Raw genomic sequence first — 23,658 nt, forward strand, 5'->3', positions numbered from 1 at the left:
TACAAGCAAACAAGGCTCTAATGTTTATCTCTTGGATTCCTGATACACGACGCATGGTTGATTGCCTGACAACCGAGCGCTCGCCTGAGAAACGAGCCAGCCATTCCGTGAGATCAGAGTCTTCGTGGTATAGGCAAGAACTGATGGCGGCATTCAAGAGAATCCGGAAGGTCTAACCTTGTCTGTGGTATTCTGAGTAGGATTCAATGATTGAATGACTGTGACGTGCTTCAAACTCCTGAGGGCGGGGCGTTAGTGACAGACGCAAAAGAATCACTGGATTCTATTCCGGCCTGATTGAGAACCGACAGATGGATAGCCGTGCCGTGACAGGGTGCGTTGAACATTTCCAATGAGAGGATGGGAGGTAGCCACTGACAACGGTGAAACCCTTGCATAAGCTTGCCATGGAAAGGAGTAAGAAGGATTGGATGAAGACAGTAGGAAAGCAGAGAGACGGAAGGGACAAAGCATCTCCATTCGCTTATCTGAAGCTCTCACCAATGATATACATAAGTATCTCTATCTTTATCTTTATGTTTCATTCATCATCTATACCCATTTGAGTCCGCCTGACTAAGATTTACAAGGTGACCATAGCTTGCTTCATACCAACAATCTCCGTGGGATCGACCCTTACTCGCGTAAGGTTTATTACTTGGACGACCCAGTGCACTTGCTGGTTAGTTATGCGAAGTTGTAGTGATCACGATTTCGCGCACCAGTAGGCCTGAATTTCGGTTTAGTAGAGAGGCATTTGATTGCAAGAGCTGCTACTTTGATGGTTTCGTGCAACAGATATTGACTGTCTAAACGGGAATCCATGACTTGTGAGATTCTTCTTTTACTGATGAGTAATGGAAATCAACCAAATTATGCTCTCCTGTTGGTCTGTTCTTATCTAGTGCGCATTTTCCTACTATGATTTCCAGCAGTACAACGCCAAAACTATATACATCACTCGTCTTTGTTTAGTGACCTTGAAAGAAGAATACAATGAAAAATAGGTCACAAACACATTATCTTATTTAACTTTGAAAACGAATATAAGATTGAAGTACCTATGGCTATATATTCAGGAGCAGCATAGCCAAATGTTCCCATTATCCTCGTAGGGACATGGCTCTTGTCACCTACTGGTCCATCCTTTGCCAATCCAGAATCAGAGAGTTTTGCATGATAACTCTGTCATTTAATTTATTCAAATGAATTATTTTGGAAATCAAGTGTGAATAGTAATCTGTATACTTGTAAGGTGAATGTGATTTACCTACTGAATCAAGCAAGATGTTAGAAGTCTTGAAATCTCGGTATATTACATCTAGTTGGTCGATGTGTAGAAATGCAAGGCCCTTAGCTGCATCAAGTGTGATATTCATGCGTATGTTCCAAGAAAGCGGGCGAACATAAGAAGCTCCTGTGCCAAAAAAGGCACATCAGATCTTGAGCTGTTTAAGGCGCTAATAACTAATTAGTGATAAAGAAACTTGACTTACTCCCAAACAAATGGTTATCTAAATTACCTTTAGTAAAAAACTCATACACCAAAATCCGATGATCATCTTCTAAGCTGTAACCTATGAGTTTCACAAGATTAGGATGATCCAGCTGACCCAAGTAGTTGATTTCTGTCTTCAATTATATTAGGAAGCTAATTAGTCACAAGATTATTAAGCTAAACAAGTTATTAAAATGAGACTGACCAGCCATTCACTATGTCCTTGTGTGCTCCCTTGATTTAGCCTCTTCACCGTAATGACGAGTCCAGTGCCCGGTTTTGTGGGTTCAAGAGTGTGCTCGTCCATCCACCCCTTAAATACACAGCCAAAGCCATCTTCACCAACCACACTATCCGGACGAAAGTTCCTTATGGCGATTCTTAGTTCAATGAAGCTGAAGTTCTTTAAATTGGTGAATAGTAGAATCTCGCCCTCTGTTAGTGCACTCAAACCCTTCTCTTCTGAAAATATGTGTATTAGCATTTAAGAACACAAAGTGATCCAATATATAGTAATAGTATTATTATTGCTATCACTTACCATCGCATGGAGGGCGCTCAGCTTTGATCCTGGCACTAAAATAGTTACCCGTGATAGAAACACACCTCAAGAACACACAAGCAGCACAGAACGAGAGCTTTAATTTGAAAGGGAAGAAAAGCTAATCCGCAAATGCAAGTATGAATGCTACGACTTCTTTCACATTGTTATTAATTTATTACATGTCTAACCATGCCATTCTTTTATACCCAGCTATCACACATATTAAAAAAATAGAAAAAGAAATAGTTGGTGATCTGATGGTTTGGATGGTGTGAATAGTGTTTGTGCTTTTAATAAGACCATCGAGAAGGACAAAAGGGTTGTTGACCTAGTGGCCGCTAGTTTTGTTAGCTTGGATTTGGTTTCCTTTGATCCATTCTTTCTCACTGTCCCCTTCACTCTCACACTCGTGCATGGCTGCAACCCATTCCACACCGTTATTCAATCTCGCTTCTCATATTTCAATGCTGTATTGGATTATCAGCTAACACAACTAAGTCAATGACGCACGTTTGCATCTTCCTTTTTTTATGTTTTATTCTTATTTCTTTACCAGAAATGTTAGACCGCCATTAAAATTAAAATTTATTGTTTATTCATCAAATAAAAAATATTAAAAAATTATTAAAATTTATTATGTTTATTATTAATTAATTATTAATATTTAAAAATATAAAATAAGATATATTATTAAATTATTAAATTAAAAAATTAAATTAATAACTATAACAACAATAAAGCCTTGTCCCACTGGTGGGGTCGGTTACATGAATCAAACGACGCCATTGTGCTCTGTCATGTATCATGTCTACAGAGAGACTGTTTACATGTAAATCTCGTTTGACCACCTCATGGATGATCTTCTTAGGTCTTCTTCTGCCTTTCACCCTTTGTCCATCTTCCATCTCATCCACCCTGCTGACTGGGTGTTCTGTCGGTCTTCTTCTCACATGTCCAAACCACCTGAGACACGATTCAACCATCTTTTCTACAATGAGTGCTACTCCAACTCTCTCCCTTATACCTTCGTTCCTTATTTTATCCAATTGCGTATGACCACTCATCCATCTAAACATCTTCATCTCTGCCACACTCAACTTATGTTCGTGCTCCCCTTTGGCTGCCCAACACTCCGTACCATAAAGCATAGTCAGTTTTATAGCAGTACGATAGAATTAACCTTTAAGTTTTAAAGGCACTTTTTTGTCGCATATAATACCAGATGCACTCTGCCATTTTGACCAACCTGCTTAGATCCTATGATTTACATCCTGTTCAATCTCTCCATGATCCTGTATGATGCACCCAAGATACTTATAACTTTTAACTTTTGGTAGGATGTTTTCTCCAATCTTCACTTCTATATTAGGGTTTTTCCTTCTCAAACTGAACATACATTCCATATATTCCATCTTCCTACGGCTTATGCGCAGACCATACACTTCTAGAGCTTCTCTCCATAAGTCTAACTTCTTATTTAAGTCTTCCCTTGACTATCCCATAAGGATGATATCATCGGCAAAAAGCATGCACCATGGCACAGGCTCTTGGATGTGCTCTGTGAGTACTTCCAAGACTAATGTAAAAAGATATGGACTTAAGGATGATCCCTGGTGTAATCCTATACCAATAGAAAATTTCTTTGTCACACCACCTTGAGTTTTCACACTAGTTGTGGCCCCATCATACATGTCTTTAATTGCACGAATATATGCGATCCTTACTCTCCTCTTTTCTAAAATCTTCCATAAGACCTCCCTTGGCACCCTATCGTACACTTTTTCCAAATTAAACACCATATGTAGATCTCTTTTATTACTACGATACCTCTCCATCATCTTTCTTAACAGGTATATCGCTTCGGTGGTGGATTTGTCTAGCATAAATCCAAATTGATTCTCTGTTACTTGTGTCTCTTTTCTCAACCTCCGTTCTATCACCATTTTCCATAACTTCATGGTATGGCTTTTGAGCTTAATCCGTCTATAGTTTCTGCAACTTTGTATATCCCCCTTATTCTTGTAGATAGGTACCAAGGTACTTTTTCTCCACTCATCAGGCATCTTCCTTGACCTTAAACTCTCATTAAAAAGCTTGGTTAACCAGTTGATGCCTTTTCCTCCAAGGCCCTTCCAAACCTCAATCGGGATATTATCAGGTCCTACTGCCTTGCCATTTTTCATCTGCTTTAGAGCCTCTTTTACCTCGAATTCTCGAATCCTTCGATAGTAGTCAAAGTTTTGATCTTCTTCCCTTGTGCATAACCGACCAAGGCTCAGAAGAGTCTTCTATCCTTCATTAAATCACTCGTAGAAGTAGCTTTTCCACCTTTTATTAATCTTCTCCTCTTGAGCCAGCACCTCTCCACTCTTATCCTTTATGCACTTAACCTAATCCAAATCTCTCGTTCTTCTTTCACAACTCTTTACGATTCTATATATACTTTTTTCTCCTTCTTTTGTGCCCAAAGACTTGTAGAGACCCTCATATGCTCTTGTTCTTGCTTCACTTACAGTCACTTTTGTCTCTGTCTTAGCCGCCTTATATTTTCCCAATTATCTGCATTGCGGCATAAATACCACTCTTTAAGGCACTCCCTTTTTATCTTTATCTTTTGTTGTACACTCGCATTCTACTACTAGGACTCCTTGTCTCTTGGTCCTATTCTTTTAGATTCACCAAAGCTTTCTTTTGCTGTTCTTCTAATAACTTCTGCCATCTCCCTCAACATCTTTTTCGCACTTCCATTCCCATCCCACTTTGCCTCTTCTCCTACCCGTCTTAGGAAGCTTCTTTGTTCCTCACCTTTCATCCTCCACCACCTCGTCCTTGGATTCTTCGTATGATGTCTTTTCCTCAACTTTTGTTCAACGTAAAAATCCATGATGAGCAGCACCCTATGTTGTGTTGTCAAACTCTCTCGCGGGATAATTTTCCAATTAATGCAAAATTTCCGTTCGACTCTCCTCAACAAGAAGAAGTCAATTTGAGAGCTTGTCATGCCACTCTGATACGTTATAAGATATTCGTCTCTCTTTTTAAAACATGTATTTGCGATGAGAAGGTCAAAGGTTGAGGAAAAGTCCAAAATAGATTTACCCTCGACATTGATCACCCCGAAATCGTGATCTCCATGAATACTTCCATACCCATTTAAATCTCCTCCTAAGAAAATCTTATCTGACAAAGGTATGTCTTGGACCAAACTCTCTAGATCCTCTGAAAACCTTATCTTGTGTTGTTCGTTCGAACCCACTTGCGGTGTATAGGCACTAATCACATGAAAAGCACCTCCCTCTACCACAAGTTTGATAGAGATGATCCGATTTCTCACCCTTTTGACATCCACTACGTCCTTCTTCCACTCCTTATCCACAATACTACCAACCCCATTCCTGTATACCGAAGTTTGAAACCAGAAGTATCCAACTCCCTGGTCTTTGCACCAATTCATTTTGTTTCTTGTAGGCACATAATGTTAGTCTTCCTCCTTGTCATGGTGTCCACCACCTCCATGGACTTTCTTGTTAGAGTGCCTATGTTCCATGTCCCAAATCTCAACCTTTTGTCGCTCTGACTTTTACCTTTTACTTTGTGAACTAGCTTATTTACCCTCGTTCGTTCATGATAACGTGAGAATCCTTGCTCATTTAACACTACATCCGGGCACCGATGTAGCGGCTTTTGCTCATTTGACACCATACTTGAGCCATACAATGCATTGCTTCCGGGCAACGACCTAGCTTTAGCGTAATAATATCTTTGATTCATGTCATGGGATTCAACTATGTTTTTATGTTAGTTGTCGAAGACCTAACACAACCCTCCTCCTTTATCCGGGCTTGGGACCGGCTATGTATCGCAAGTATAACATAGGCGGAGTTAATTAAATTAATAACTAAATAATAATAAAAAATAATAAATTTTGATGCGATAACTTTTTTTACCAAATAAAAGAGAAAGGTAATATAGATAGATCAGAGAATAAATGTCATAGATCGAGATATTTTTGCAATAAACAAGTATACAAAAAGCACACGCTAAAGAAAATGATTGTTTTCACTTGTATGGACACAACAACATATATGAAAGAACAAGGTTAACCATGGACTATTGCTAACAGAAATTCATGCGTGTTTATAAAATATATTTAATAGGTTTTTTACACAAATAATTTTTAAAAATACAATATTACATTATATGCTTATTTTTTCAAAATGGCAAAGACTATTTCCTTACTATTTCCTTAAAATTTGTCTCTCTTCTTCTTTATAAAGTTAATAGTAAATAGTAAATACACATTATATACAATAAGAAGGAAGAAACAATCGTTTTTCATATCCTGGCTACAACCATCACTTGCTAGAAATAATGTCAACTACTCAATATGAGTTATTGAACATAGAGGTCCTTGCATATTACCATTTTTATTTTCTTTGGAGTTAAAAAAACAATCTCAATTATTTTCATTAAACTTAATTGTGCATGCTCTCATACTTTGGCTTGTAGACGTATGTTCTTAGAGTTCACATGAACTGTCAAGCGTGCATTGACACGAGAGAAATGTCGGTCAAAAATTACCAATGAATTTTTCAATTTAATGTCACAAAGTATACTCTAAACTGACGAGATATTCCGAGTCAAAGTTTAGAATAATATCACAACTATCAAATCAAATAGCAGGAGTAGAATCTTGAGTCGTCTTCCCTAAGAACGCAACATGATGCATATCATTGGTTAAGAATTTTTGGGAGTTTTTGAGTTGAGTGCAAGAAAAGTAAAAGTGACTAGAAATTAAGGCAACAAACAACTAACAATTAAATGGAGGCAACTACACTATCCGTCAAACAATCAACCAACTAATAAATATACAATAAAGGAATGGCAATGATAATGACAAATAATTGAATGCAAGTAATCAAGCTAAGAGAACCAAAGAATCAAAGTGAACAAGAGAAAAGTCAAGCAAGCAATATAAGAAATCTTGGCTAAGGGTGGAAATTAGAATTTCCATATTCATTGCATTCCTCAATTATGATGGTAATTACCTATTGCTCCCACTTAGTTATCTTCTAGCAATTGAAGGAAAGTCAAGTGAGAAATATTAACTCTAGTCCATAAGTCCTTGTCAAATCCTAATAAAAGACTAGATTTAGTGGAGTTCAAGCTAACAAGCAATCTTCAATCACCTATTAACACTAAATTCTTGCAATTCAAGAGTCTCTAATTATTCCACTCTAAGACCAAGAAAAAAATATACTCCATAGTCATAAGTAACATTTCTTCAAACACATGGTGAGCAATGGTAAAAAGCATCATAAAATTGAGAAAACACTCCAATTTAAAGGCACCCGCTAGCAATAATCAACAATAACAATTCAAATAACACAATTGGAACATGAAAAACCTCAATGCATTAGTAAAATCAAAATCCAATAAAATCCAAAATCATAACCCAAAATAAGTAAAATTGCAAGAGTGCCAAGTAAAATGGGAGAGTAGAAACTACAATTAGAGCAATAAAATTGAAATTGACAAAAGTCTAGTTCATGGATTAAAATGAAAATGAACAAGAAACACTAAAACCTAGATAGAAGGAGGAATTTCTCTCTCTAACACAAAACTATGTAAAACTAAGCTAATGGAATGTATATCCTCTTGCTTGCTTTACCCCCAAACTCTAGTCTTCGAATTGGGCTTCAAATGGGCCAAAAACAACTCAGAAATTACCCCCAGCGTGTTTCCACTAATGAGGCACGTGACAGCAGTCCCGCGTATGCGGCAGTGTGGTTCGTGTACGCGAGCTAAGGGAAAATGAAGTGTGTGTACACACACTGCAAGGATGCATATGCACAGATGTTGATATCCAAAATCTTCATTTTTTCATGATTTTCTACTCTTGCTTGCTCCTTTTTCCATCTCTTCCAATTTAACCTTGATTCCTAAGACCTGAAATCACTTAACAGACATATCAAGGCATCGAATGGAATTTAAGAGGATTAAAATTAGCATTTTTAGAGGCTAAAAAGCATGTTTTTGCAATTAAATGCAATTTGAAAAGAAATCACAAATGCATACTATTTCAGTGAGTAAGTGTGAGATTATGTGATAAAATCCATTCCTTTTAAGCCAAAATTTATAATCAAATATGGATTCATCAATATTTGTAGGCCATCCGATAAGCCCATATAGTGTCGCCCACTCTTGAGCTCCAATCTCGCCTATGAGGTTTCACTAGTTTTTCTAAGATCTGCTTAATCTCGCGATTAGAAACCTCGACTTGGCCATTTGTTTGGGGATAGTAAGCTGTAGCTACCTTGTGAACAATGCTTTACTTCTGCATCAAAGTTGTCATTCTCTTATTGCAAAAATGAGAGCCTTGATCGCTCACGATTGCTCGTGGCGATTCAAAGCAACAAATAAGGTAATTTCTTACAAAAGAAATAACAACGTTAGCATCATCGATATGGGTAGGAATTACTTCCACCCATTCATTTAGAGACATAATCAACATCTAACAAGATGTAGAGATAACCATTGGAGTTTGGAAACGGACCCATGAAGTCACTGCCCCAAACATAAAAAATTTCATAGAACAACATAAGTTGTTGGGGCATTTCATCTTTCTTGGATATATTTCCAATCCTTTGACATTGGTGGCGAGAATTACAAAAGGAGGTTGCATCTTTGAATAGGCTAGGCCACCGAAACCCACAGTTAAACACTTTTTTTGCCGTCCTTCGAGGACCAAAGTGCCCACCACTTTCAGAAGAGTGGCATGCCTCTAGAATAGACTAGAATTCGGATTGGGTCACACACCGCCTAATTACTTGGTCGGCACCACATCTCCACACGTAAGGTTCATCCTATATATAATATTTGGACTCGCTTTTCAGCTTGTCCCTTTGGTGTTTAGAAAAGTATGGAGAAAAGGTATGACCTACCAAGTAATTGGCAATACATTCATACCATGGAGTGACTTCTAAGATTGCTTGCAAGGCATCTAAGGGAAAAGCATCATTGATAAGGGTGGAATCACATGTCAAATGTTCAAAGCGGCTTAAGTGGTCCGCCACTAAATTTTGTGATCCACTCCTATCCTTGATTTCTAAATCAAATTCTTGTAAGAGTAATATCCATCGGATCAATCTTGGTTTAGACTATTTCTTTGTCAGCAAATATTATAATGCTGCATGATCTGAGTATACTACCACCTTGGAACCAAATAAATAGGCTCAAAATTTATCCAAGAAGAAAATAATTGCCAACAATTCTTTTTCGATGGTAACATAATTAGATTGGGCACCATCTAGAGTCTTAGAGTCTTCATTAGATTCTCCACATGTAGCTTTGGGAGTTCCTTGAGTGTCCAACTATTGGGAGGCTAATCGATTTACTACCTCGGTCAAGGCAGCCATGAGTTCTAGTACCTTCTTATCCATCCTTTCTTGCCCTTGAAGAATTACACCAAGGGTTTCATTCATTGGAGATTGTGGTGGTTGGAAGGGCTCATCGCATGGGAAGAATGGTTCATGATAGGAAGGTGGTTCTTCTTGATAAGGATACGGAGATGGTGTATATTGAGGTGGTGGTTCTTGGGAGTAATTGTGTTGGAATGGGGGTGGTTCTAAGTATGGTTCATAAGGCTCATAGGGTGGTTGGTATGCTGGATATGGGTTAGGGTCATATGGGGGTGTTTGGTGGTAAGGGACTTGTGAGTATGGTGGTTCAAAGCTATGTTGAGGAGGCGGTTCATAGGCATATGGTGGTGGTTGTTGATAATCAAAAGAGTGCTCACCATAGCCATTATATTGATATTCTTCTTGGAATGGCTCTTGGTCATAGTATGTTGGTGGAGGTTGTTGCCAAGAGGGTTGATCAAATCCCTGTGGCTTCTCCCAGCTTTGATTCTCCCATCCTTGATGCATGTTCTCATTGTAATCTCCTCTTCCTGCAACATGATTATAACCAACCTCATAGCCAAAATTGTGAGAGTTCATAGTAGTAAGAGAAAATAAAAATAAAACTAATAAAAATAAGCAACAAAGTCCTAAAACTAACAAAAACTAGCAAACAATCAAAAAGCAAATATTTACAATAACCAATAATAAGGCACACGTTTGCAATCCCCCGGCAACGGCACCATTTTTTGATGATCATATTTTTGTGTGGTAAAGAATTTTACAATAAATTCTCGTTACAAGTATAGCTTCTAAACCAACTAAAATCCTTTCATACAAAAATTGTTTGTCACAAGTAACAAACCCAATAAAAATAAACTGAAGTATTCAAACATCGGGTTGTCTCTCAAGAAATTGCAGGAAAGTGTATTTATTATTGGTTATAAGATTTTCTGAGAAATTTTGAAATAAGGAGTGGAAAAATAAATAATTATAATTTAGAGCAATAAAAATTAACAAGAGGTTTTATGTTATTAAAATAAAAAGCCTTGGCTAGAAGAAGAATAATCGGAAGTTCTATCCTTGTTGGATTTCCCAAGATTAATAATAATAGGTTGTTGTTTCTAATTAGTTAACCCTCAACGAATGAAGGAAAGTCAAGTAGTTAAGCTAACTCCAATTCACAAGTTCTAATCCTCTCCCTTAGGAAGGATTAGTGTTAGTGACTAGAGAGCCAACCAACAATTCCCAATTATAATTTAACTCTTGAGTTTTCCAACTCAAGGGTCTCCAAATATTAATCAACTCCAAAGCCAATTTGGAAGTCTACTCCATTGACATGGATGCCAATTTCGCATACATGTAAAGGGAGTAGGAAGAAGACATTGTAATTAAACTCAATTGAAAATAATCCACAAATAAAGACATTAAATAGAAAAGTATCCTTGCATTAATTAATTCCAAAATCGAAGATATCCATATAACTCTAAACAAAGTAAATAGGAAATAAAAGAGTAAGGAAATAGAAAACAAACTAGAATGATAGAAACTTCGCGGAGGTAGTAACTCTGTCAATATCCAACTCAAAAGCATAAAACTAGGAATCCTAAAACCTAGAGAGAGGAGAGAGCCTCTCTATCAAGAAAACTACATCTAAAACCTAAAATTGTGTGAATGAGAAGTATCTCTTTGATTCCTCCACTCTGCAGCCTCTTCTAATATATCCAGCACGTGGTTCATGCACGCGTACGCGTCATGCACGCGTGCGTGTCGCTGAACTTTCGCAAATGCACATGTCTGCGTGCTTTGCGTGTGCGCGTCCCTAAACTCCAAGTCAACTATGGCAAATTATATATCGTTGTGAAGCCGCGGATGTTAGCTTTCCAACGCAACTGAAACCACCTTATTTAGACCTCTATAGCTTAAGTTATGGTCAATTAAGTATGAAGAGGTCAGGGTTGACAGCTTTGCGATTCCTTCAATTTCTTGTATTCCTTCCACTTTTTCATGCTTCCTTTCCATCCTCTAAGCCATTCCTGCCCTGTAATCTCTGAAAGCACTGAACACACATATCAAGACATTAAATGGTAATAAGAGAGGATTAAAAATAGCAAATTTAAGGCCCAGGAAACATGTTTTCAATCATAGCACAAAATTAGGAAGGAAAGTGTAAAACATGCGAATTCTATGAATAAGTGCGAGAATAGTGCATAAAATCCACTCAATTAAGCACAAGATGTGCCACAAAATAGTGGTGCATCACACATCTAGAAACATCTTTGTTAAATAGTCTTACCCTTTCACGATAGAATGATATTAGCTCTTGAGGAACATAAAGTTTTCTTTCGTCACCCATCACTGGATCACAAATTGACAATAAAACACAAATTCTTTAACTAAAAATATACAAATTTGTTTAAATAATTCAAGTCAACTCAGATTACCCAAGTTTCAAATATAACCCATCATCAGGGAATGGAGAAAAAAAAAGAGATTCTAGTCCAGTACCAAAATAGAAAAATTAAGCCGTATTTCCCAGTCTTAATATACCACTAACGAGTGAAAATTGCAATAAAACATTCCAGTAGTATTGGGGCAATTCTGCACAAATTGTAGTTGACACTAATAGAGAAAAAGCAAAGTCCCTTCTAGCTATAACAGTACGTAAATTTCCTTTTCTATTTCTCACTTTTTCTCTAAGGACATGAGCTATGTCCACCATTCTTTACTTCAATTAATATCTAAATATTCATAAAAGCTAGACCACTATGAGATGGTCACATGCTAAAATAAACCCAAAAATGATAATGGATCATATAAAAACATTTTATAAGGCCAATATAAGACAACTTATCCTATCTTGTAAAGTTTTGTTAGTGTGTGAACACATCACTAAAAGCCTCACCGTATATAAGTTTAGGGTTTACTGAGTGAAACTTGCTGACAACTTTTAATACAGTGTCTATAAAAGAGACTTGTAACACCCCGTTACTCTAAGCCTTACCTTTAATCGTAAAGCAAAGAATAACAAAGTGCCACGACATTTCTAAAGCTTATAATATATAATATATGTCCAACAATTTATATAACTAGAAGCCCGATGAAGGAATAAAGCTCAAAGTCGCGTAAAGCGAAATTATGAAACGCGAAGTGTTGACACACGATAACTAAACGTGTAGGCATGGATAGAACAAGACATAATATCTATAAAACCTTGTAGATAGCTCCAGGATACACAAGGTAATACTTAAATTAACAAGATATACATATAGGTATGGTATACAAAAAGAGGACTAGTCACAGCCTGCGGAATTTAGGCTGGTAAGTCAAACTATATACAGCAGAGTTTTTAGAGTGTAAAATAGAAACAACCTATCTCTCAAAGTTTTCAGAAGTAAAGCCTCTTAGGCAACAAAGTTATACATGTACAAAGGATGAGAGAGTAACTACATCGAAATAATCAAACTATAACAGGTAATAAAAGATCTTCCGCTCCGTTACCGTCTCGCAACTCACCGAGGTGGGTTACGACCTGCATGTGAAAAATAACAACATATAGTATGAGAACTGGAAGTTATCAGTATGTTAACAGTGCCCAAAATGTAAGATGTAAGGTTCCGGGACGCCGAAGGCAATCCTAGAACTTCACACCAAACAGATATTCAAGCTTAACAAAATAAATAACTTAAACCCTAAACATTAAACAGGGTTATATAAACTTAGGGGATTTCTAACTAAAACTAGCCACTGCTTTTCCACAGCCTTCACCAACCTACTCTCCATGTGATCCCATCGCCACCGCCTACCTAACCTCCTCAACACCAGACAATCACAGATAATGCAAGCAAATAATACATAGGTAATATTCATATATAGCAAGTAATTCAAGAAGCAAGTAGGCATATTATATATTTAGGCAAACTGCAAGTAATCAAAGCAAACAAGCACATAAGAGATGTATATGATGAATGCCTGTCCTATTGGCTGTGATATCACATGTCGATTATATTACCAAACCCAAAACATAATCCGGTCAGCAACTCATAGATTAGTCTCTTTGTTGCGCATACTCAGGAGGAATAATTTCGAGGGATGAGTGTCCTACCACCTTCTCCTTTCAGAGGGAAACAATCTGAGGGAGAGTGTCCTACCACCTTTCTCTGGATGCCGTATGATTCCATGGGTTAGTGCCCTACCACCTTGCAACCAGAGAGAAAACGCATACTCAGGAGGAATAATTCTAAGGGATGAGTGCCCTACCACCTTCTCCATGAGTGGAAAATATGAGTGGAAAGCCCAGCTTCAACCCTCACACCCGAATGTAATTGGGAGACTGCCACAGTCCCTACGACGGAGAACAAAGCATATTACAACCACATAACCCATCTCAAAGTCCACTGGTCATAGAACACTTCCAAGTATACTCATTCCATTAACCATAATCATCCATCATCAATATTCCAATTCATCATCAATCCTGCTCCCCATTAGTTCACCAGACAACTCCAGCCAACTGACATACCAAACCTAAGTCACTATCTTCTAAACCTTTTACCAAAATTCATTCTAGTTAGACTCACTTGTGATATTCTCTATGATTCAAAGCCTGAAAACAAGTTAAGACACCCTAGATAAGCTTTACGGAAGTTCACAAGCTTGCCAAAAATGTTAAACAGTTAAAAACAAGATTTTCATTGAAAAACAGGGTAGTGTGCGTACGCACAACTTGCAAATTTCACAGAATGTGTGTGCGCTCCAAAGTGTGTAAACACTCTCAACACTAGGCATATCCCTGTGTGTGCGTGTGCACCAGAGTGTGCATATGCACATTTTCTTAATAATTATAGGGTGCAAAGCACAAGATTGTGCGTATGCACAAGTGAAAATATGGTCTCTATTCAAAGCACACGCACAGCAGTGTGCGTGGGCACACATACCAAACTTCCAACGATTATATCTTTTTCTACAAAATTCCAATTTCCACGAAATCTATACCATTTTAAAGATCTTTGAATTATCTTTAATTTGATACAATATTTGATCAATTTAGAAAACTGTATCTCAAGATAGGATCCGCCAAAGTTGGCCTAAAACCCATTTTTACCAAAAACCTTAAAAACTTAATTTCACCAAAACTCCCAATTTAAAACCAAATCAAAGCCTACTCAATCATCATAAAACACCACCACACACAAAAACTTACCATTTCATATAATTTCCATCAATTTCACACCTAATTCACTCAACCGTTACACCATAAATCACTACAAATCCATGATTTCCAATTCAATCATTAATCAACACTCATAATCGTTATTCACAATTCTCACCAATCCTTTTCTAACATCACAAACACTATCTTCACAACATTACATCATTATACTCATCAATATCCATCATCACATATAATAGTTATCAACACTCATCATCATAATCATATATTGCACATTCCAACATTCTATATACTCATCTTCATCATACAACATATTCTCCTATATAATTAAGCATACACTAACATCATTCAATCCTATCTTATAGTCCACTAGTCTAAGTGTCTAAAAATATTACATATTACATACAAAAAACCAAAATCATACCTTGACCAATTTTAAAAATGCACCAAATACCAAAACTTGGATCCCACAAGCTTCCAAAAAGTCAAGGCAACTCCAACAAGCACCAAAGTTCAAACTAACATCATATATATATCCAAATCAAAACCTAAGATTTAAAAAACAACTAAACACAAGGCCTTAGTGAAACCTTACCTTACCCAACGAGATTAGGGGTAAAATTCAACAATTATTCGCTGCAAGAGATCACCTAAACAATTAAAATCATAAAACTTAGTCAAAAACCAAACCCTAAAATGCAAAATTATTAGGGCTGGAAATTGGAGCTTGAGTTTCGATTTCTTACCAATAAAGATTAGATAGAAATGAAGAGCTCGACAAGAGCTTTGCGTTGCCATAAACGGCTCGTCAATCAGAGCTCTGTAGCTCAAGTTATGAGCAAAAGAGTGAGAAAGTGAATAATAACTTCTCTCATCTCCCTTCTCTATCTCAGTGCCTCCCTTTCTTGCTTTTAGGTGAAAATGAGCTGAATTGCTCATTAATAGAGTATATATATGTTGGGCCTTGGGCTCTGTTTGGATCCGGTCCAACCCGTTAGCGTTTTTTATTCATTTGGCCCACTTTGGGCCAAAACCTTTAAGATTAGCACCCGATTTTGATTCTAAATTATTTTTATCCTTTCAAAACAATAAATTCAATTTTTAAAATCTTATTTTTCTCAAAACACGGTACCAGATAGACTAGAGCCGATACTACTGGCTTAAGCACCAGTACACATTTTTACAATAAATCTTTCGCAAAAGATACATTTTTCAACTAAAAAAATTTATTGAAATCAAATTCCACCTTTATATTTTAAAAAGAACATTTTTGTATTTTTGAACCGATTTCGGGCAATTAAATTATTATTTTATTAAATCAATTATTCCAGTTCTTACATTCTCCCCTCCTAACAAAATTTTCGCCCTCGAAAATTCGAATTACGCGATATATCCTCCTCAAAGTGTTCTACAGTGTCGATGTTCTCACTCACTTTTCGCTGCGTCACTCTGATTATTCTTTATCAAGGATCCAATTTTCTCAGCTATATCTAAAAGAATCTTCCTTTCCACCTTTGCTTCCTCTGACGTAACCTTAAGTTCTAATATCACGAACGACGATATTCTATACTTATGAAAATAAGTTAATGTTTGGTTACCGGCTTTATAATTACCTCAACTCTATTGTTGCAATTGGCCTGCCTCCTGTGTTTCTCGGCGTGGACAATCTCTAACCAAATGTCCCGGGGCACCACACTTGTAGCATAGCTTCATACCCAACAAACATGGCTTATTCAAATGGAAGTTTCCACACTTCTGACACCTCAAATCAGGGGAGTAAGCTCTTGACCGCTTCCCTTCACCATTTCTCTTGAAGTCTCGTCCTTTTGGTGCAATGTCTTTGTTGTGACCCTCTCCACAGGATCCTCAATGGTCATCCTTCGCCATAGCCACACGAAATCATGATCTCACACACTTTCTTCACAACTCCATGTAGCTGACCAGCAAGTGCACTGGGTTATCCAAGTAATACCTTACGTGAGTAAGGCTCGATCCCAAGGAGATTGTCGGCTTGAAGCAAGCTATGGTCATATTGTAAATCTCAGTCAGACAGATTCAAATGGTTATGGGATTTTGATAATTAAAAGATAGATAAAACATAAAATAAGATAGAGATACTTATGTAATTCATTGGTAGGAATTTCAGATAAGCGTATGGAGATGCTTTGTTTCTTTTGAATCCCTGCTTTCCTACTGCCTTCATCCAGTCATGCGTACTCCTTTCCATTGCAAGCTGTATGTTGGGGGATCACCGTTGTCAATGACTACCGTCCATCCTCTCAGTGAAAATGGTCCGGCTACGGGTTACGTAGGGCTAATCATCTGTCGGTTCTCACTTGTATTGGAATAAGATCCAATGATCCTTTTGCGCACTATCACTGCACCCAGCACTCGCGAGTTTGAAGCTCATCATAGTCACCCCATCTCAGATCCTACTCAGAATACCACAGACAAGGTTTAGACTTTCCGGATCTCAAGAATGCTGCCAATTGATTCTAACTTATACCACGAAGAATCTGATCTCACGGAATGGAAGGCTCTGTTGTCAGGAGAGGCAATCATGCATCGTGAACCAGGAGGCCAAGAGATATACATTCAAGCTTGTTTTCAAGTAGAACAGAAGTGGTTGTCAGGCACGCATTCATAAGTGAGAATGGTGATGAGTGTCACTTGATCATCACATTCATCATGTTAAAGTGTGAATGAATATCTTAGAACAAGAATAAGCTTAAACTGAATAGAAAATAGTAGTAATTGCATTAATTCATGAGGAGTAGCAGAGCTCCACACCTTAATTTATGAGGTGTAGAAACTCCACTGTTGAAAATACATAAGTGATGAAGGTCCAGGCATGGCCGAATGGCTAACCCCCTAAGCGTGATCAAGAGATCAACAGTGATACAAAGATAGTCTCAAAAATAATCTAAAGGTCTCCCTATGTAAATACAATAGTAAAAGGTCCTATTTATAACGTACTAGTAACCTAGGGTTTACAGAAATAAGTAAATAATGCAGAAATCCACTTTCGGGGCCCACTTGGTGTGTGCTTGGGCTGAGCATTAAAGCTTTCACGTGCATAGGCTTTTCTTGGAGTTAAACGCCAGCTCTGGTGCCAGTTTGGGCGTTTAACTCCAGCTTTTATGCCAGTTCTGGCGTTTAACGCCAAAAAAGGGTAGAAAGTTGGCGTTAAAATGCCAGTTTGCATTATCAAAACTCGGACAAAGTATGAACCATTATATATTTCTGGAAAGCCCAAGATGTCTACTTTCTAACATAATTGAGAGCGCGCCAATTGGGCTTCTGTAGCTCCAGAAAATTCATTTTGAGTGCAGGGAGGTCAGAATCCAGCAGCATCTGCAATCTTTTTTCAGCCTCTAAATCAGATTTTTGTTCAGGTCCCTCAATTTCAGCCAGAAAAACACACTCGAGAAATGTGATTTTTTCATAAAAACTAATAATTATATACTAAAAACTAACTAAATCATACTAAAAACTACCTAAAAATAATGCCAAAAAGCGTATAAATTATCCGTTCATCACAACACCAAACTTAAATTGTTGCTTGTCCCCAAGCAACTGAAAACAAAATAGAATAAAAAGAAGAGAATATACAATGAATTCCAAAATATCAATGAAGCTTAGCTCCAATTAGATGAGCGGGACTAGTAGCTTTTTGCTTCTGAACAGTTTTGGCATCTCACTTTATCATTTGAAGTTCAGAATGATTGGCATCTCTAGGAATTCAGAATTAAGATAGTGTTATTAATTCTCCTAGTTCAGTATGTTGATTCTTGAACACAGCTACTTTATAAGTCTTGGCCATGACCCTAAGCACTTTGTTTTCCAGTATTACCACCGGATACATAAATGCCATAGACACATTATTGGGTGAACCTTTTTCAGATTGTGACTCAGCTTTGCTAGAGTCTCCAGCTAGAGGTGTCCAGAGTTCTTAAGCACACTCTTTTTCTTTGGATCACGACTTTAACCACTCAGTCTCAAGCTTTTCACTTGGACCTTCATGACACAAGCACATGATTAGGGACAGCTTGATTTAGCCGCTTAGGCCATAATTTTATTCCTTTGGGCCCTCCTATCCATTAATGCTTAAAGCCTTGGATTTCTTTTACCCTTGCCTTTTGGTTTAAAGGGCTATTGGCTTTTTTTCCTTGCTTTTTTTTTCGCCATTTTTTTTCGCAAGCTTTGTTATTCACTGTTTTTTCTTGCTTCAAGAATCAATTTTATGATTTTTCAGATTATCAATAACATTTCTCTTTTTTCATCATTCTTTCAAAAGCCAACAATTTTAACATTCATAAACTTCACTATCAAAATTATGCACTGTTCAAGCATTCATTCAGAAAACAAAAAGTATTACCACCACATTAAAATAATCAAACTAATTTCAAGATAAATTTCGAAATTCAAGTACTTCTTGTTCTTTTGTAATTAGGCACATTTTTCATTTAAGAAAGGTGAAGAGTTCATAGGACATTCATAGCCTTAAGACATAGATACTAGACACTAATGATCATGTAATGAAGACACAAATATAGATAACACATAAAGCATAAAAATAAAAAAATAGAAAGATGAGAACAAGAAAATCAAAGAACTGGTCCACCTTAGTGATGGCGGCTAGTTCTTCCTCTTGAAGATCCAATGGAACGCTTGAGCTCCTCTATGTCTCTTCCTTGCCTTTGTTGCTCTTCTCTCATGGCTATTTAATCCTCTCTAATTTCATGGAGAATAATATAGTGCTCTTGGTGCTCCATCCTTTGTTGCTCCATATTGGAACTCAAATCTCCTAAAGAGGTGTTGAGTTACTCCCAATAGTTGTGTGGAGGAAAATACATCCCTTGAGGCATCTCACGGATTTCTTGATGAGGGACTTCCTCATGCTCTTGTTGAGGTCCATAAGTGGGCTCTCTTATTTGCTCCATCCTCTTTTTAGTGATGGGCTTGTCCTCTTCAATGAGGATGTCTTCTCCTATGACAACTCCAGCTAAATTGCATAGGTGACAGATGAGATGAGGAAAGGCTAACCTTGCCAAGATGGAGGTTTTGTCAGCCACTTTGTAGAGTTCTAGAGATATAACCTCATGAACTTTTACTTCCTCTCCAATCATTATGCTATGGATCATTATAGCCCGATCTATAGTCACTTGGGATGGGTTGCTAGTAGGAATGATGGAGCGTTGGATGAATTTCAACCATCCTCTAGCCACGGGTTTAAGGTCATGCCTTTTCAATTGAACCGGCTTGCCTCTGGAGTCTCTTTTCTACTGAGCTCCTTCCACACATATGTCCATGAGGACTTGGTCCAACCTTTGATCAAAATTGACCCTTATAGTGTAGGGGCGTGCCTCTCCTTGCATCATTGGCAAGTTGAATGCCAACCTTACATTTTCCGGACTGAAATCTAAGTATTTCCCATGAACCATTGTAAGCCAATTCTTTGGGTTCGGGTTCACATTTTGATCATGGTTCTTGGTGATCCATACATTAGCATAGAACTCTTGAATCATTAAGATTCCGACTTGTTGAATGGGGTTGGTGAGAACTTTCCAACCTCTTCTTCGAATCTCATGTGGGATTTCTGGATACTCATTCCTTTTGAGCATGAAAGGGACCTCATGAATCACCTTCTTCTTGGCCATAACTTCATAGAAGTGGTCTTGATGGACCTTTGAGATGAATCTCTCCATCTCCCATGACTTGGAGGTGGAAGCTTTTGCCTTCTCTTTTCTCTTTCTAGAGGTTTCTCCGGCCTTAGGTGCCATAAATGTTATGGAAACACAAAAAGCAATGCTTTTTCCACACCAAATTTAAAAGGTTTGCTCGTCCTCGAGCAAAAGAAGAAAGAAAGACGGAGATGAAGAAGAAATGAAGGGGATGGAGAGGTGTGAGTGGTTCGGCCAGTGGGGGTTAGAAGTGTTTATGATGTGTGAAAATGAATGAGATATGAGGGGTTTTTATAGGAGTGGAAGAAGGGGTAGGGTTCGTGTATTAGGGGTTGGGTTTGGGAGGGAAAGTGTTTAAATTTGAATAGTGAGGTAGGTGGGAGTTTTGGGGAAGAGTGGATGGATGTGATTGGTGAAGAGGTGATGAGGAAGAGAAATGGAGGTGATTGGTGAGGGGTATTTGGGGAAGGGTGTTATGGAAAGGTGTGAAGAAGAGAGAGAGTGAGTTAAGGTAGGTGGGGATCCTGTGGGGTCCACAGATCCTGAGGTGTCAAGGATTTCTCCTCCCTACACCGTTTTGGCGTGTAAATGCCCCTTTGAGTGCCAATTTTGGCATTAAACGCCAGGTTGCTGCCCATTTCTAGCGTTTAACGCCATCTTTTCTTCCCTTTCTGGCGTTTAACGCCAGCTTGGTGCCCTTTTCTAGCGTTAAAGGCCAGTCTGGTGCCCTTTTCTGGTGTTAAACGCCCAGAATGGTGCTAGACTGGGCGTTTAAACACCAGTAAACTCATCCTCCAGGGTGTGCTGTTTTCAATGCTATTTTTTATTTTTGCTTTTGTTTTTGTGACTGCACATGATTATTGGTGCACGAATTTGCAATCCGTACAACTAACCAGCAAGTGCACTGGGTCGTCTAAGTAATACCTTACGTGAGTAAGGGTCGATCCCACGGAGATTATTGGTTTGAAGCAAGCTATGTTTATTTTATTATTCTTAGTCAGGATATTAATTAAAATTATCAGTTGGAATTATTAGATTGGAAAAATAAAAGAGAATAAAATTGTTACTTGTTGTGCAGTGATGAGAAATATGTTGGAGTTTTGGAGATGCTTTTGTCCTCTGAATTTCTGCAATGTAATATTCAACTCAATTGTTTGTAAAGCACATCTACGGCAAGCTGTATGTAGGGTGTCGCCATTGTCAGTGGCTACCGCCCATCCTCTCAGTGAAAACGGTCCAGGTGCTCTGTCACAGCATGGCTAATCAGCTGTTGGTTCTCGATCATGTTGGAATAGGATCCATTGATCCTTTTGCGTTTGTCATCACGCCCAGCAATCGCGAGTTTGAAGCGCGTCACAGCCATTCAATCCATGAATCCTACTCGGAATACCACAGACAAGGTTTAGACCTTCCGGATTCTCAAGAGTGGCCGCCATCAATTCTAGCTTATACCGCGGAGATTCTGATTAAGGAATCTAAGAGAGGCTCATTCAGTCTGATGTAGAACGGAGGTGTTTGTCAGGCACACGTTCATGGATTGAGGGAGGTGATGAGTGTCACAGATCATCACCTCCTTCATAATTAAGCGCGAATAAACATCTTAGATCGGACCATACACACGTTTGAGTGAAATAGAAACAATTGCATTAATTCATCGAGACGCTGCAGAGCTCCTCACCCCCAACAATGGAGTTTAGAGACTCATGCCGTCAAAAAGTATGTAATTCAGATCTGAAAATGTCATGAGATACAAGATAAGTCTCTAAAAGTTGTTTAAATAGTAAACTAGTAACCTAGGTTTACAGAATATGAATAAACTAAGATAATTAGTGCAGAAATCCACTTTTGGGGCCCACTTGGTGTGTGCTGGGGCTGAGACTAAAGTTATCCACGAGCTGAGGCTTTTCTTGGAGTTGAACTCCAAGTTATAACGTGTTTTGGGCGTTCAACTCCGGATCATGACGTGTTTCTGGCGTTTAACTCCAGACAGCAGCATGTACTTGGCGTTCAACGCCAAGTTACGTCATCTATCTTTGCGCAAAGTATGGACTATTATATATTGCTGGAAAGCCCTGGATGTCTACTTTCCAACGCCGTTGAGAGCGCGCCAATTGGACTCCTGTAGCTCCAGAAAATTCATTTCGAGTGCAGGGAGGTCAGGATCCAACAGCATCAGCAGTCCTTTTTCAGCCTAACTCAGATTTTTGCTCAGCTCCCTCAATTTTAGCCAGAAAATACCTGAAATCACAGAAAAACACACAAACTCATAGTGAAGTCCAGAAATATGATTTTTGCCTAAAAACTAATAAAATTCTATTAAAAACTAATTAAAACATACTAAAATCTACATGAAATTACCCCCAAAAAGCGTATAAAATATCCGCTCATCACAACACCAAACTTAAACTGTTGCTTGTCCTCAAGCAACTAGATAAATAAAATAGGATGAAAAGAAATTAAGAAACAATAATATCTCAGAGTTTCAAGTGAAGCTCAGATTCTAATTAGATGAGCGGGACAAGTAGCTTTTTGCTTCTGAACAGTTTTGGCATCTCACTTTATCCTTTGAAATTCAGAATGGTTGGCATCCATAGGAACTCAGAATTCAGATAGTATTATTGATTCTCCTAGTTTAGTATGTTGATTCTTGAACACAGCTACTTTATGAGTCTTGGCCGTGGCCCTAAGCACTTTGTTTTCTAGTATTACCACCGGATACATAAATGCCACAGACACATAATTGGGTGAACCTTTTTAGATTGTGACTCAGCTTTGCTAGAATCCCCAATTAGAGGTGTCCAGAGTTCTTAAGCACACTCTTTTGCTTTGGATCACGATTTTAACCACTCAGTCTCAAGCTTTTCACTTGGGCCTGCATGCCACAAGCACATGGTTAGGGACAGCTTGATTTAGCCGCTTAGGCCTAGATTTATTTCCTTGGGCCCTCCTATCCATTAATGCTCAAAGCCTTGGATCCTTTTTACCCTTGCCTTTTGGTTTTAAGGGCTATTGGCTTTTTCTTTCTCTCTCTTTTTTTCGCAAGAAATTTTTTTTTTCACTGCTTTTTCTTGCTTCAAGAATCAATTTCATGATTTTTCAGATCATCAATAACATTTCTCTTGTTCATCTTTCTTTCAAGAGCCAACAATTTTAACATTCATAAAATTCAATATCAAAAATATGCACTATTCAAGCATTCGTTCCGAAGACAAAAAGTATTGCCACCACATATAAATAATTAGAATTTTCCTTATTAAGAACTCGAAAAAATTAAATTGCCTCTTTATTCTACAAATCTACTATTTTATTCATGTTTGATGATGATGAGAAAAATAAATTATAACTTAATTGGAAATAAA

The 23,658-nt window shown here is 37.9% G+C and overlaps 1 pseudogene; it reads right to left on the bottom strand.

Annotated features, from left to right (window-relative positions):
- Positions 1-267: 267 nt before the first annotated feature.
- LOC130934328 (probable serine/threonine-protein kinase PBL11) overlaps positions 268-23,658 on the bottom strand; it is a 35,346-nt pseudogene continuing 11,955 nt past the window's right edge.

The sequence above is a fragment of the Arachis stenosperma genome, chromosome 6, assembly GCF_014773155.1.
Source record: "Arachis stenosperma cultivar V10309 chromosome 6, arast.V10309.gnm1.PFL2, whole genome shotgun sequence".
Taxonomy (NCBI): domain Eukaryota; kingdom Viridiplantae; phylum Streptophyta; class Magnoliopsida; order Fabales; family Fabaceae; genus Arachis; species Arachis stenosperma.